Source organism: Corapipo altera, unplaced genomic scaffold, assembly GCF_003945725.1.
Source record: "Corapipo altera isolate COAL_440 unplaced genomic scaffold, ASM394572v1 60, whole genome shotgun sequence".
Classification (NCBI taxonomy): domain Eukaryota; kingdom Metazoa; phylum Chordata; class Aves; order Passeriformes; family Pipridae; genus Corapipo; species Corapipo altera.
In genome coordinates, this window is record NW_020884912.1 from 6,725,059 (window position 1) to 6,734,275 (window position 9,217).

Below are 9,217 nucleotides of genomic sequence, written 5' to 3' on the forward strand. Positions count from 1 at the left end.
CTGTGTTTCTTGCTGTAGTCGCTTGTTGAGTGTGGGGCTGAGTGGGAAAAGGAGTGATCTTGGCAAACAGCTTATTAACCTAAAATAAATTATTCAGAACACAGGTTTGGATACAGATTGCAGGGAATGATAATGGAGATGGTTTTCTGAGTCTGTTCATGTTAGGGAGACATGGAGTATGCTTTTCAGGAATTCACTTAACTAGAATCACTTTGAATAACGCAGCCTAGAAGTAATATTGCTGCCATCCAGCTAGTGTCTGTGGAACAGCATTCTCCTGCCTCCTGAAGCATTGGCATTGAAGATGGATAGATATGGAGATATTTTTTGGGGGGGCTTTTTCTTTTTTTTTTTTTTTAAGGGGAATTTTTTCTAACCAGTAAAGAGGGCGATGTTTCGGTTGAGATTTTTTCCCCCCCGAGTGAAATAGTGGACCACATCAGCATCCGATTTGGGTGCGTCATGTGGTTTCTCATGTGATGCTGGTCTCACTGTGCTTTGGAGAGTGAGCCTTTGTGACTCTGCACTCTTGGACAGTAGCATCCAGCAACACGGGAGACTTTGGGGAGGGAGAGGAAAAGACGCAGCCTCCCAGAAAGCCCTAAAACCCAGAAAAAATAAAGTTATGATAATTTATTATAGTTATTGTTTCTTCATAACTGTTTTGGCTTTAATTTTTAATTCTGGGTCTTCCCTTTTCTCCGTTCCTGCAGGCATAAAGCTGCACTGTTCAGAAGAAGCAAGACTGTCTTTCCTTACAGCTACGATGCTGCACCGCTTTCGACACAGCGTGCTTTTCCCCGCGTTTACCTGGGCGGCTGCTGCTCTTTCTGCTGCTGCTGGGGCTGCTGCAGTCTTGCTGCCTGTGCTTCACCCTGGCTTGACTGACTCAAAACTCTCTCGTCTGCACATTGCTAAGGAAGAAGAACGATGGAGCCGCATTTTTTTTTGTTGGCTCTGGAAGCAAAGGGTTGCGATATGTGATGATTTTGGGATTTTCTTTGGTGGGGGGGAAGGAGGAGAAAAGAAGGGTGTTAATCTAGGATGGTGTGGGTGAAAGCTTAAAGAAATATTCTGTAAAGTAATCCAGTGCTCGACAAGGGCATCAGCAACAAGAATCCAGCCTCTGCTGCTCCAGAGGATTAACATGGGGAAGCCACAGTGCTGCAGTCAGGTTTCACCTCAGTGTTGTGCTGGAGACGGATAAATAAGGTATCGGTTGCATCTGCCTGATAAGGCAAAGCCAAAGGGAGAAGGAGAGAGCGAGCAAATGCAAATGCAAAGGAAGAAGAAACGCTACGTGCCGTTTGTCTGATTCTGTGGATTCTCATTGCAGAGAGGATGGCTTGATTAACAAAGCAATGTATGGACCGAGGGACTGTAAATCGTAGCTTGAACACTCCTGGTGCTGTCAAGGAGTGAACTGATGAGTTAGGTGGCTGCAGGAATATCCCCAGGGAAAACAGCAGCCACTCACTCTATGTATATCTATGTATGTATGTGCTTTTGTGTGTGTGTGAACATGTATGGAAATGAAAGCAAGACATTTCTGACCAATTTACAGAGGACATTTGTCACTTTGCTGGGTCAGACCTGATTGCAGCTTGTATTTTCAGCTATAGCTCTACACCCATTTCCTGACTGAGGTGGCACTTTGTGAAAACAGATGGTAGGCAGTATTCTTTTAAGAAATATGAAAGCAGATCCTTTCTGCTTAACACCTTAAAGCACTGAATCTTCTGCACTGTGCTGAGAAAAACCATGGGGTTCCGTTTTCTCCATCTTAAAATCTCTATAAACACAGCTGTATTCAGTATGGTGAAAAATTCTATACTGTAAATAGAAATGTGATCAATCTAATCAAAATAAATGCATCCCAGATGACTTCTAGACCAGCTGGCTACCACAGTCATCAGATGACTAAATCCTCAACTGAGCATTTATATTCAGTGTTATATTTGCATCTTTTTCTTTTTCTTTTCTTTTTTTTTTAGACTTTCGAAATCAGCCTCTAATTGAAAAAGATTCTTCATATATTGAGAAAAGGCAATGCTTGCATTTGGCAATCAATTTCTGTGAAATGTAGCTGGGTGTATTTTTTACTGCCGAACCTGCATGAGGAAGACTGTGTTTTCAGGGTAGGTAGACTTGTCATGGTACAGGCATATTTCATTTGGTAGGCAGCTCGGCTTGGCCATGCCTGAACAATGCAGAAATAGGGGAAACAAGTGCTGCAGTCAGCTAGCAAGGCTTGGCATGGCTGCTAGCAGCTGCATACTGAGAAAGAGGGGTTTTTTCCCTTTCCTTTTTTTCCTTTTTGTACAAAGCCATAGACCATAATGTCAACCTAAAATATGTACGAGGGGATTTTCCAATAGTCATGGTGAGCTACCCTGCAAGATGCCTGTCTGGTCCTTCCGCTGTTTGTTCCCCCGCCTACAAAGGCAGCTCTCTGTGTTGGATTATATTTAGCCAGCTGTTGGATAACATTCTTGTGCTGGGGGCAAAGGAGTCTTATTACTCCCAAACTGTAGTTTTCTGTTTGCTTAAAGAAAAATAACTTTGGCAATACAGCAGGCTCTGCAAAGAAGTTTATGCCACTGCCTATACCTTTCTGAAACTGTCATGTTCTTCTAACTCAGGCAGCTTAAAGCAAGAAAGGAGGGAGGAGGAGAGACTCTAACTCACAGCTTCAAAGCTGCAGAGATGAGCAAAATGTCAGCAGCTTGTAATTAGGAACCCACGGTTACGTCAGTGACTGTATCTCTCCAAGAATAGCTATGTGATGTGTGCCACAAAGCAAAGGAAGACTCTCAAAACCTGGTTAACAAGCCTGGTTCAAACAAGAAAGAGCAAAATGGATTAATGAATCTGCTGTGTTCCTAAATCAGATGTGGATGGATTACATGCACAAGGCTTGCTGAATTCTGCAGCAGTGAAGACTGAATTATCAGTTTGTTAGAGGGCAAGACATTCACCGAAAGTGCAAATTTTTCAGAAAAAAATGCAGATGAACAATCTATCTTTGAAAATGTCTTTCCGAGCTCTGTCCTGTACAGGCAGCTGCATGACATGGAGGCTTGCTCTGAAGGAAGAGACCAGCAAGCTACGCACGAAGGTGTTTAGAGGAAGGGTATAATTAAACATAAAACAGGCTTGATGAAATTCTGTTCTGGCATTACAGATTTGATACCAAAATACCACCCCAGAGGAAGACTGGCTGGGCTCTGGTGTGGTTTATATTAAGGCTTCTCTGGTTAAGAGCAAGGGGGGAGGGACAGGGCTTCGTGCAGCATCTTGCAGCCATGCAGAAATCCCCAGAGCTGTGGGAAGTAGGAGGGATGGGCGCAGCTATGAGCTCTTAAAGACACATGCCCATATCCCACCAAGGGGCTTTCTGACCTCTGCAATTATTTTTAGGTCTGTGAAGGCAACTCGGCAGTGCTTAAGCAGTGAGATTGCAGGGGGTGCTTAATCTGCTGCAACTGTCCTTTCTCTGTGTCATGGCTGGAATATGTTTGCAGTGCTTTTATCAATACCCCTCCACCACATCCAGTGTGCATGTCTGTCAGTGTTCCCATCACCCAATTGCTGGAAGTCTGGTGTGGTTCTTTGCTCCCAGCAGAAGTCACTTGCAGTTAAGCTCTGTTGTAGTTGCTCTTTAATTTACCAGGATAGGTAGATTGTCTTACACAAACGGTGGGGTGGGTGGTTTTTGGTTGTGGTTGTTTTTTTCGACTGTGAATACAAATTTGTAGGAGGACGTGACTCTGTATATTAAACCAATAGCTCTTTGAATTGTGTGTAGTATAATTTAAATATACTCACTTTAATTAATAGAAGGTTACAAAAGCTGGCATTGTCTGGGGCTGTTTAATTTACATCTTAGGTTTAGTCAATGAGCATAACCTGACTGATTAGAATAGTGTATTCTGCACAGCCAACAGGGTGGAAGGCATTATTTTGTTTGTGTTAGTTCAAACAGCTGGTCATTAATGCAGGCCCCATCTCCAGAATGAAGTGCTAGTGGACATGAATGGCTGCCTGATTAATGCTGCCCCTCGATGGGTCCTTCATCCAGCAGTGATGCTCGTAGCAGAATAATGCAGTGAGATTTGATTGCACTCTAACAGGGTAGTATGTCATTGTGTCACCGAGTGATCGAGGTTATTATGGGGCAGGGCAGACAGACGGGACAGTGGGGTTACTAGACCGTGGCATTTTTAGAAATGCAGGGCTGACCTACTTAGAGTTATTCTTGCTGGCTGGCAGCTGCCTGGTGCGGGGCTCCCCCGGATAGGCTGCGGCTGTTGCTAGGGGGAATTAGCATGAATTTTTCCACATAGAGACTCAGTGATTGAATGATAAAAGCTGACTGGAATTAAAGAGATTCGGTTCAGTATTATGCAGATTTATCTCATTTTTTTTTCTCTCTGTCAAGTGCATAAAAAGGGGCAGAAAACAGTTTGTTTCCATTTATTTTTGACCTATTTTTTTTCCAGAGAAGGCCAGAAGTGTTGTGAATTTTTGATCATAATTTAATATTTAAGCCATTGAAATGATATGATAGTGGGCATACATCTTTAATGTAGGGAAGGTTCAAATGCTATGTCTCTGGAAGGGAATGAAATGAATAACATATTTTCTGTTCTGGTCAGACTGCTGCCTCTTTCTATCTGAAGCTGTGTCAGATTCCCTTATCTGGAAAGGGAAAACATATAACAGGTTTTATTGCATAACATTACTCTTGTCTATTTTTAGCTATCTGTACTTAAAAAAAATTAGTCCTGTTTACGTTAGTGGATGAAATTAATCATCAGGCTATGCCTCATGTATGTGGAGACAGATGTCCCAGGTAGCTATGGTGTTGTGGGTCATGTTCATCTGAAAGGGTGTTTACATACTGCAAACTTATCAGTACTGCATACCTAGCAGCATACTGATGCCTGGCATGTAATCACATCAATAAGAGAATGTCTTCTGGATTTCTGAGTCTTTTTCAGGCTTTGGTTTGAAATTGGATTCTCTAGATGGCCTTCCTTTATTTATCTACATCTGCCTAAAAGAGTGTTATCTTTTCAGAGAACTCTGTGCTCCCTCAGGAAGCAAATAAAAACAATACTCAGTGAAGAATCCTTTGATGTAATTATGAATATTTCCTTTGTTATCATCACTAATTATAGAAGATCTTTGTTTAAATTGCTATCCCCCCTCTGTATGATCTTTTACCATATGAAGAAGTTCTAATTTAGTGCTTATAATTTTAAGTTAAATTTTCATGGCAACACATGACATCACACTCGAAGAACTGGGAATTTTCAAGATAAAAGACAGTGGGGTTGGGGGAGAAGGACCCACATGTCTTTGGAATTGCAAAATAAAAAATATGACTCGGTGATGAAAATTAGTGAACTCATTTTTGTCTGAAATAGTTTAATTTGAAATATTATATGAATGAGATACCTTTTAGAGAGGTGTGAGCAGCCTGCATGTCTGTCTGGACAGCCAGCAGCCTCCCTGGAACCAGTGCTCTCCTGCTTTGGCCCCTGGAGTTTCTTGGAAAGCAAAAAAGCAATGAAGAGGAAGAGACTGGAAATGAAGACATGAATTTGAATGCATTTTGTGACTGAGGCAAAGCATTCAGTTCCTACAGAGTTGAATTTTCAACGACTCTTTCGTGGCATTGATTCATTACTGAAACATATCACTTCCTTCTCTGCTCCTTCCTGATGGTCTCATGAAGTGAGAGATTTTTAGAGAAGTGAAAGTGAAGAGGGGCACTATTTGATGCCCACTAACTGTGTTTGCCTTGCCTGTCCCTGGAGGTGACTGCAGAAAGTTTTGGGTCCACTTGCCTCAGCAATATTCTCATGATCAAAGTCTGATCTCCTGCTCCACTTTCCTGCCAGATGCTGCAGGATGCTAGGCAACAGACCTTTGTCTGCAATTGTCTGTTGAAGTTCTTGCCCTTGTTGGTTGTAGCCAGTTGCAGTTTCATCCAATTCACCTGAGATATTAGCTGAATTGGGCTTCAGGAAATCAAAATAAGCATGCAATGCTATATTAAAGGAGAAATCCATTTTCCAGTAAAAATATTTGAGTGTTATCTTATTTTGGTATATTCTTGCTAAGAAAGGGGGAGTTCAAAGAAAAGCAACAGACAAGATAAAGCATATACTCTGTGAAAAAGAGTTGTATGCTTGTTGTTTATTTGGGATTTCAACACAGTGAATTTTTATAACAAACATCAAATCGGACAGTTTAACAAACCATCAAATGATATATTAAATATAAAAAATATAATGCATGAGAAATTGTATTCAGCATTAAGCTACTTCTCTGAAAGTCTCTTTAATGGGAATTATTCCAAATAAATGAATGTATGAATGATCTGATCATAATGCTTTGGGTAATTATAAGTAGTAGAAATATGGAGTTAATGAAACAAAACCAAAATCTGAGCTTTGTCTGTGTGTGTATAATGCATAAGAAACAGGACACCAGAGGAGTTAGAAATATATGTCTGTGTTGAAAATATTGTCAATTGTGCACATTCTTTTGAAAAAACCATGTTAGTCATTTTCTGATGATCTCCTCTGAGGTTTCTATTGTTGCTACAACTTACACCTCCTACCTTGAAGTTTCTTACCTACAAAAGATTGTGCTGTATTGTTCAACATTCTTGTACCATGACCTCTCCTGTGAGCTATGAAAGACCTATTATGCTAGGGTGGCTAAATGAGTGCTGATTTACTGGGAGCATATGCAGGCAGTAATTTTTATTTTTTTTCTCAGCAAAATACCCAGAATCCTGCCTCCATTTGCAGCTGTGAGATGGCTGTGCTGCTTGGTGTATTCCTGACTTCAAAGTCTTGGCAGGTCATGGATTTGTTGGGCATTTTGTGATTTTATTGCAACTTTATGTTTTTCTGAAAATGATCAGAGGATACAGGATATAGAGCAACCCATCTAGATTTCCATGAAGGGATTACAGCCAGAAGGAGTGAGATGACTCCCAGCCTTTACCTCCTGCCAGGGCCTTACAGATCAGTTATTCTGCAGCAGATGTGTTTTAGTTTCAAACCAAAAGTACAAGGAATTGCATCGTATTTCTTAAAAGACTGGCAGTTAGCACATTCCTTTTATTGCAATGCAGTAGGGAATACAAATGTTTTACAAATTAAAATAATCCTTACAAGATTTTTTTCTGTGATCCATTAACACAGAAACAAATTCTGTACCAAACTACCATCAGCCAGGAGCAGCATTATTGTGGCTCCCACATTCATGGTTTTCCTGCATCTGTGCATGTGTGTGCCTGTGCACTCAGAAATGCTACATACATGTAGCATGTGAATGTGTATGCAAGACAGAAGCAGAACTTACACAAATACAACACTGAGGCATATATATAGTGTGTGGTCACAGTGTAATACCCAAACCTGTACCTCTAGATATATGATAGTGGTTTGTTTATGATGAAAAGTGACTTGACATAAAATTTATGCAGTTCTTGTGTAGCAGAGCCATTGTGTTAATGCTGTCAGCCATTCCCCACCAGCCACAACAAAAATTCATGATAATGTGTAAAGGAAGAATAACAAAAAGGGTAGTGTGATGGAAAGTAGGTTGTACCTAGATAGGTGGGTTTCATAGCCACTTATACCCTTTTTGTAGTCAATAGCAATATAACATGAAATGAATGATGGGCTGTCTAAGACAGAGGGAGATATTTTATTTTATAGTTAATTCTTCCCTCCTGCTTTTAGGCCACACCTACTTCAAAAGTGAATCCAGACTCAGATCTTGACAGAGATCGTGACCCTGTTGAAACCAATGGCTGTTTTATCCTGGAATTCAGTTGGGCCAGGCTTTCATCTCTGGTATTTTCCCCTGAACATGTCTTTTTTTGTGCTCTTGCTCCGAAGTGTGGTGTTTCTGCTTCTACTTTTTTTTCTCTCTCTTCCTCTGAAAGTGCTTTGAAAGCTAACTTTTTTGTTGAGCAATATATTATAAATTTGCTCTTAAGTATGAGAAAATGTGAGGAAATATCACTTCACTGTTGAGCAGATAAGGTTGGGTTGCAGTTACTCTCTACGGTTATGTTTTTCTGAGTACTTCTGCTTTCATCATAGAACGTCTTTAGTTTTTAATGAAATGGAACAACTAGTGAACAAAACAAATATGCCAGGGAGAACCTGGCCTCTTAACAGGCTGCAGAAACTTGGGTAATGAGATGGCTAGAGTCTTGACATATAAAGCTTAGAAATGTCAAGGGAGGCAGAACACAACAATTTTTAAAAAGAAATGCCTTCTAGCTATCTAGCCACTTTTGCTGCTATCATCATTAAAGTTAATGATGAATTAATTTTTTTTTAATGCTTTGCTGTTGCATAAATGGTACTCACACCAGTATTCAAAGAAGTTGTTCATTTGGAGGTAGGTATACCACATTTGTGTCTGAGTTTGCCGTGCTTTTCTTTGTTATATACAGACACAGTAATTAGACTTTTCTGAGGTCAAAGTTTTTTTGTTATTTCGAGGAGGCATTTGAAATAATGGCAGTTAGGAGAGGACATTGGTGATAGATTTTGTGCAGTATTTTATCATTTAGAAAATATGCAGAATGGAGGAGGTGGTGCATTACACTGCATACTTGGTTTGGTTATGGCTCAAACAAATGGCTGATGAATCTTGATTTAAATCTCCTGTTTGTGACCTTTAATGATGGCAATGTATTATAGATCTCACCTGCAATTCCTGTGTGTGTGTGCTGACACACATACATACTGTTTTTGCTGAGCTAAAATTGCTGGTGTGTCATCTCCAGCAGCTCTTCTTATTACTCCTTTGAAACTAAAACCTACAATTGTTTACAACCTGGAGATTAGATCACAAGTTCCAGTCTTTCTTTTTGTTTCCCTTCCAGTGGTTGGTAAGATTACGTCCCTTTGTGACTTTTATGGATACATCCTTTTTATAAAGGAGCAGAAATTTCAGTGGATTTCAGTGGCCTATTTGCTGTGTCACAATCATCTGATCTTCTTTCCACCAAGTGTTTTCTGTTAACAGCCACAGAATTGCACACTTGCCTTCACACTGGACTTTGATTCCTTGGCATGATACTCACCATTGCCAAGATTTTTGTGATTGTGAAGAGATACTTGTAAATGTTAAAAATAATCTCCTCTGGTGTCTATATTTGTAAGTGTCTATT

The 9,217-nt window shown here is 40.3% G+C and overlaps 1 long non-coding RNA gene across 1 annotated transcript; it reads left to right on the forward strand.

Moving 5' to 3' along the window:
* Positions 1–495: 495 nt before the first annotated feature.
* LOC113952296 lies at positions 496–7,520 on the forward strand. The gene is made up of 2 exons (XR_003529500.1): positions 496–622; positions 714–7,520. It is a non-coding gene; the product is annotated as an uncharacterized LOC113952296 (long non-coding RNA).
* The last annotated feature ends 1,697 nt before the right edge of the window (positions 7,521–9,217 follow it).